We start from the raw sequence: 7,262 nt of genomic DNA, 5'->3' as shown, positions 1-7,262 counted from the left end.
TCATTTTCCAGTTTAAGTCAGTAAACTTTGAAGCAGCATGGCATAGGGATTAGTGTATGCGCTACCAAAGGGAGCAGTGGCATAGCAATGAGGCTCAGGCTTCCAGAGTCAAGGTTTTGTGCTTGGATCGCAGCTTCAACATTTTCACTAAGTAGCTGCCCTCAATAAGGTTCTGAAAAGACCCTGATGCTGGGAAAGTTTGAGGGCGGGAGAAGGAGGTGACAGAGGATGAGATGGTTGGATGGCATCATCGTCTCAATGGACGTGAGTTTGAGCAAATAATGGGAGATAGTGAAGGACAGAGAAGCCTGGCATGCTGCAGTCCATGGGGTTGCAAAGAGTCTCACAGGACTGAGTGACTGAACAACAACAGAAGATTCTGAGTCCTCTGTTTTCTCACCTCTAAAATGGGGATAATAATTGTCCTTTACTCACAGGTCTTCAGTGAAGATCAATTGGGATTATGTGTGCAAAGTTTTGGCACAGTGTCTGGATTGCAGTAAGAAATAAGCTCTCCACTGTTATTACTATGTGTTAGAAGCTGTGCATGGGTCTTTCAGGCTGAAACAACACAAAGGCAGCCGGTAGGAACAGGCACCTTCGGCCACATGCCTTGCCTGATCGAGTCTCAGGGCGGGCGTACATATACATACCCAGATCCATCCACACTTGCCTTGGTTTCTAACCTGTTTCTAGTAGCTGGATCATCAGTTGCTCTTCATCTGTGTATTAACTGAAAAAAAAAAAAAAAAAGCACAGCCTGAAAGTTGAGAGTTATGTTTTATTTGGTGGACAAATCTGAGGACTTAAGCCTGGGACATGACATCTCAGATAACACTGAGAAACTCTTCCAAGAGGAAGAGGGGTGGGAGGGGGGTGGTGACAGGAAGCCAGGATATATAGGTGTTCTTGCAAAAAGACCAAACGGTCAGAACGATAAAAGATCGCTTTTAATTAAAGAAAACCAGATATCTCAAGTTAAGGAACTGAGCGCTTTTCTATGTATATGGGAAGACCTAAGAGTCTGGGCCCACTGAAATCATTCCCTTGGCATGCACCTCCGCTATCTGGGGCCAGTACCCTGAGTTTCCTCAGGGCTCACTGTCAGGGGCGGCTGCAGCGGCTGGCTGCTGGATGAGCTTGGCAGTGGGCAGCCTGTTTGTCTTGTCCTGAGTTCCCTCAGGGCTCACCATCAGGGAGGCTGTAATGTAATGGCTTGATAGTTGCAACATCCTTTGTTTACTGGCTTGATAGTTGCAACATCCTTTGTTTACAGGCGTGGTGGGCAGTATTTCAGTTTTCCTATTCTTGGAGTCCAGCATCTACGTGCATCCATCCTGGCTTCGCCTGACCTTGGGGACTGTGGCTCTTTCCAGTATCCATCCCACATCTTTTTTTTTTTTTCTTTTTCTGATTCAGATTCACTGTTGGCAAGAGAGGCCTCCACAGCTGAGTTTCTCTTGCTCGTGCAGTTGGACTTGCCTCTAAATAAGGCTCTTGCTCTGGGCGGATGTGGCCGGCTCAGCACCTCTCAGCACGTCTTGCTGACTCTCTCTCATTGCACCACCTGTTCCCAGCGGGCATGACGGAGGCCTTCACACGGGTGCGTCTGCTGTCTCAGCACAGAGCAACCCAGCTCAGGAATTGCCCCATTCCCACCTGACCACCGAGCTCACCCCAGATAGGGGTGACCAAGGCAAACCCGTCTCGGACCCAGGTCCCGGCTCCTTCTTGTGCAATGCCATTTCCTATGCAGTTTGGGGGCATTTACAGCACTCCCATCCTTCCCCACCCAAAAGGCTGCCTTCGATTCAACCTGGGTGAGAACCAGATCTCATTTGACAGACATCTAATGGACTGGGTAGGGAGATGGAGCCAAACCTAGCAGCAGAAACACAGTCCCCTACTAAGCCCCAAATTCATGCAAATAGCAGTACAATAATCTGCTATCATTTATACTCTAGTATCTTATATAGTGAATTCGCTCAGTTGTGTCCGACTCTTTGCGACCCCGTGGACTGTAGCCTACCAGGCTCCTCCGTCCTTGGGATTCTCTAGGCAAGAATACTGGAGTGGGTTGCTATTTCCTTCTCCAGGGGATCTTCCTGATCCAGGGATCAAACCTGGGTCTCCCGCATTGCAGGCCGACTGAGCCAGAAGGCTTCCTAGATGGCGCTAGTGGTAAAGAACCTGCCTGCCAAGGAAGGAGAGGTAATTGATGTGGGTTCAATCCCTGGGTCAGGAAGATTCCCTGAAGGAGGGCATGGCGATCCATTCCAGTATTCTGGTCTGGAGAACCCCATGGACAGAGGAGCCTGGCAAGCTACAGTCCATAGGGTTGGAAAGAGTCAGACATGACTGAAGCGACTTAGCACGCATGCACACCTTATATAGATCTATGTTAGAAAGTAGGTGAGCCACTAGTCATGTGTAGCTATTAAGTACTTGAAATGTGGCTGGTCTGAAGAGTGCTTTACATATAAAATATGCACTGTATCCTGAAGACAGTACAAAAATAAGTGATCTAATTCATATTTTCATATTGATTACATATTGAGATGATAATATTTTGGATATATTGGGTTAAATAAAATATATTGTTGAATTAACTTCACCTGTTTCTTTTTACTTTTTTTAATATGCCCGCTGGAAAAATTCAAATTACACGTGTCTCCCATGTGCCGCTTACATTAGTTTCCTACTGGGCAGAGTTGTTCTAGATTGTTGCTTCTCTGCAATAAGTTAAGGATTAAGGAAAATATATTTCACTCTAGGTATTTGAGTCAGAGAGGGATTTAATACAGGGAATTAGGAGCTTACAAAGCTAAGACTGGAGGAATGAAAATCAACAGCAGGGAAGTGGATGTGGGGGATGGGTTTGCTTGGGTTTCAGATTTACTGCCGACTTTCAGAGAATCCAGAAGTGCTGCTCAGGGCAGAGGTCAGAAAGCTGCAAGAAAATGCTAACGGTCCCGCTGCCCCACAACACCGAGGTAGGTGGTTGCTAAGAGCTTCGCCAGTTTCGGCAAAAACTCACATCTCACAAAACCCATGTGTCCACCTTGGAGGAAGAAGACTAGGTCCTCTCGCCTCCCTTCTGCCTCCCAAGCCTCATAGAAACACACATTGTTGGCAGAATTCACATCGCATCCAGGAGCCCACATGCCATGGAGTTCCCAACCTCCCAACCCTATAATACACTGGAGACTCAGAAAGACGTGAATACAGATTTCTCAATAAACAGACAAGAAACAAAACAGCCTCATTCTCCGAGTGGCGCCCTTGGCCACCTCTCTGCACTGAAGTCAGGTGGCCTCCTGGAGGCAGTGTCCAGCAACTTCTACGTCGATCTGAGCCAGTACTGAGACCAGCCCTTCTGGGGTGACAGTGGAGAACAGGGCAAGTGACTAAAGAAAACTGCACATTGTATGTAGGAAATCTCTCCTTTCACATAGCTGAAGAACAAATCTACAAACTCCTCACAAAAGTGGCGACATGAAGAAAATAATCTTGGGCCTGGACAAAATGAAGAAGACAGGGTGTGGGTTCTGCTTTGTGGAATACGATTCAAGAGCAGATGCAGAAAATGCCATGCGGTACATAAGCAGAACTTACTTGGTTGATCGATTATTCGCACAGACTGGGATGCAGGCTTTAAGGAGGGCAGGCAGTATGACCGTGGGAGTTCCGGGACCCAGGAATGAGATGAGTATCCTTAGGACTATGATGCTGGGAGGGGCGGCTATGGAAAACCGGCCTCAAACCAGTGGGTGGTGAGAACTCCATCATAAAAACTTGCACTCCTTTGGTCTGTTGAATTTGACCTGTGTTACCCAAGATCTGCACGTCTGCCCATTTTTAACCAAGCTTTAATCAATGTCTCTACTGAGCCAGAAGCCCCTTCTTGGTTTTCCTCTTAAATATTATTAAAGAACAGAATCCAAAAGAAAGAAAAATAGCCCCCTATTCAGCACAATCCTTTTGGAGACTCATGTTAGCTGTGTTGGGGTCCAGCATAGTGCCTGGTGCAAAATAGTTGTTCAATAAACATTGAAAAAATTGTATTTGTGTTACAATTTTGCTGTTGTAGATAATGCTGCAATGAACATTCACATGTATAACTCTTTGTTTTTTTTTTTTTAATTAATTTGGTTTTGGCTGCACTGGGTCTTCATTGTTGCATGGGGGCTTTCTCTAGTTGCAGCAAGCAGGGGCTACTTTCTAGTTGTGGCATGCAAGTTTCACATTGCGATGTCTTCTCTTGTTGTGGAGCACAGGCTCAGGAGACTCGAGGCATGTGGGATCTTCCCAGACCAGGGATTGAACCTGTGTCCCCAGTATTGGCAGGTGAACTCTTACCACTGGACAACCAGGGAAGCCCTCTTTCTGCTTTTATTGATGTATTTCTATGATATAGTTTCTAAGGATAGACACTCAGGAGTGGCCTTGCTGAGAATTGTTTAGTTTTGTCATTTTGCTTTCCAAAATTTGTACCAATCTAGTCATATACATATTATATACACAAGAATGCTATATGGAGGGTGGCTTTTTATGGCAATGTCACCAACCTAGTGTGTTGATATTTTTTGCAGATATTTGCTCTAATTAGGATGTATAGAATGTGTTGCTAGTTTTCTTTCACGTGGATACTGGTGAGACAGGTAGCAAAAAGGTTACGGATGGGGCTGACTTGGATGCAGGTCAAGATTTCTCTCATCATTGAAAGCCTCTGGCTGCCAAGAACTTAGTCCAATTTAAATCTTTCCCACTGTTTTATGTGTCCTCCCTTTAAGATTAACTAAAAAAAAGTGGCAAACTTTGAATCATTGAATCTTCCCTTCTCCCAGTGAGAGTTAAGGATAATTACACAGACACTTAATGTATGTCTCAGAGAAGGAAATATTAAATGGTACTAGCTAAATGAGCCTTTTATTTTCTTTCCTGCATCTTGCTGTGTTTCATGATGGAGACCCACATGGTGATGGCTTATGTGTTTATGAATTACATTCTAAGAACAAATATACTCCTTATTTCTCAGTAAGGGGAAGATGATCTGAAAGATACAAAGATGATACAGAATCGGACCAGAGAAGGGCTTGGGTTTCCTTACTGGTAAAGGGGAATAAGTAACAGATGATATCTCATAGGGTTGTCTCGTGGATCGAATAATTTAATCCACAGAAAGTGTTTTCAGTCTGTCTGACACAGAAAGTGCTGGGTAGGTGGTGGCTGTTTTTGGGACAGGTGAGGTGATGCATGTTCCTTAGCCTGAATCCTAATCCTTTCAGCCCTTTTGAATTTTTTTTTTTTTTTTTTTTAAGTCAGTAGCCAAATGAAGAGCCTGTTGGCACTTAGCTGGGAAATGCAATTATCTGTAAAAGACCTGTGGCCATTTTGGGTTTATGAGCAGTAACATGTGTGCAAGCTGCCTAGAATTACAATGTGTTGAGTCAAAGAATGGCTGAGCTGGCGAGAGTTTTTGACACCTTTTGTGAAATCATTTTATAGATGAAGTAATGGAGGCCCATGAAAGTGAAGTGAAAGACCCAAGATATTTTAGCCAGTCAATAGCAGACCTCAGAGTAGGAGTTGAATGTTCAGATGTGCAGACAGTAGCTTGTCTGTTCTTTGAGGGCACCACACCCAACATTGGGCCACTGTCATGACTGTGAGCCAGTGGGGGGTGGAGAAAGGACATCATCTCTGGCATTTTTCTTCCCCAAAAAGGGGAGAGAGGCTGTTTGCTAGAGATCCAGTTTCCTTGGAACAGTGATTCCCAGTTTAAAAAAATTATTGAACTATAATTTATTTATAATGTTTTAGGTGTACAGCAGACTGATTCAGTTGTACATACATACTTTTTTTCAGATTTTTTTCCATTATAGGTTATTACAAGATATTGAATATAGTTCTCTGTGCTAGACAGTAGAACTCTGTTTTTTATCTATTATGTAAGTGTGTATCTGTTAATCCCAAATTCTCACCTTATTCCTCTTCCCTCTTTCTCTTTGGTAATCATAAGTTTGTTTCCCAAGTCTGTGAATATATCTCTGTTTTGTAAATAAGCCCGTGTGTGTCATATTTTAGATCCCACATACAAGTAATATCAGATGATATTTGTCTTTCTCTGTCTGACTTCACTTAGTATGATGATCTCTAGGTCCATCCATGTTCCTGCAAATGGCATTATTTCATTCTTTTTTATGGCTGAATATTATTCTGTTGTACAAATATACCACATCTTCTTTATCTATTGGTCAGTGGACATTTAGGTTGCCTCCATGTTTTGACTATTGTAAATAGTGCTCTGAAAATTAGGGTGCATGTATCTTTTTGAATTAGAGTTTTTATCGTTTTCTTTTTTGGGTATGTGCCCAGGAGTAGGATTACTGAATTGTATGGTAGCTCTATTTTTATTTTTTAATTTTATTCATCCGTTTACTTATTTTTATTATCGTGGCTCCTCTGGGTCTTCATGGCTGTGCGTGGGCCTCCTCTGGTCGCGGTGAGAGGGGCTGCTCCAGGCTGTGGTGCTGGGCTCCTCTGTTATGGGGTGCAGGCTCCGGGACGCACAGCCTCAGTAGTCGTGGTGCACGGGCTGCTGCCTCTCAGCATGTGCAATCTTCCCAGGGCAGGGATCAAACCCATGTCCCTGGCATGGGTGGGCAGATTCTTAACCACTGGACCACCTAGGAAGTTCTTTTTTAATTTTATTAAAAAAAATTTTTTTTTTGGTCACATCATACTGCTTGTGGCATTTTAGTTCCCTCACCAGCAATTGAGTCCCTGATCCCTGCAGTGAAAGTTCGGTGTCCTAACCACTGCACTACCAGAGAATTCCCTATTTTTATTTTCTTTTTTTAGGGAGTAGTGATTCCAAATCTTTTTGAGATTGAGGAATACTTTCTATTAATAACATCAATAAGTTTCAGTCCCCCACTTCCGGAATGATATAGATTCTGCAGACTATGTATAGATATCCAATGGTAAAGAAAACGTACAATAATACTAGCTACTTCATACAGACCAGCACTTTACAAAGGAGATGCTCATGCATTCAAAAAGCAGTTGTACCTATATTATTAATTCAGACTTCAAATAATGACTGGCTGGCATTTAGATTCATGAACAATTTGCAATAACTCTATCACTTTGCTAGATGACTTTCATGTCCATTGCCGTTGGGGGAGGGGGTTGTTGATGTTTTCCCTTATTTTCTGAGCATTCCAAAAGGAAGATGCTAATACAGAGATAATATAATA

General features: G+C 43.4%; 1 pseudogene; it reads left to right on the top strand.

Moving 5' to 3' along the window:
- The first annotated feature begins 1,582 nt into the window (after window positions 1-1,582).
- LOC133049699 (nuclear cap-binding protein subunit 2-like) lies at window positions 1,583-3,791 on the top strand (annotated as a pseudogene).
- Window positions 3,792-7,262: the final 3,471 nt, after the last annotated feature.

The sequence above is a fragment of the Dama dama genome, chromosome 30, assembly GCF_033118175.1.
Source record: "Dama dama isolate Ldn47 chromosome 30, ASM3311817v1, whole genome shotgun sequence".
Lineage (NCBI taxonomy): Eukaryota > Metazoa > Chordata > Mammalia > Artiodactyla > Cervidae > Dama > Dama dama.
Note: the sequence above shows the minus strand (reverse complement) of the source record. Positions and strands in the feature narration are given on the sequence as shown.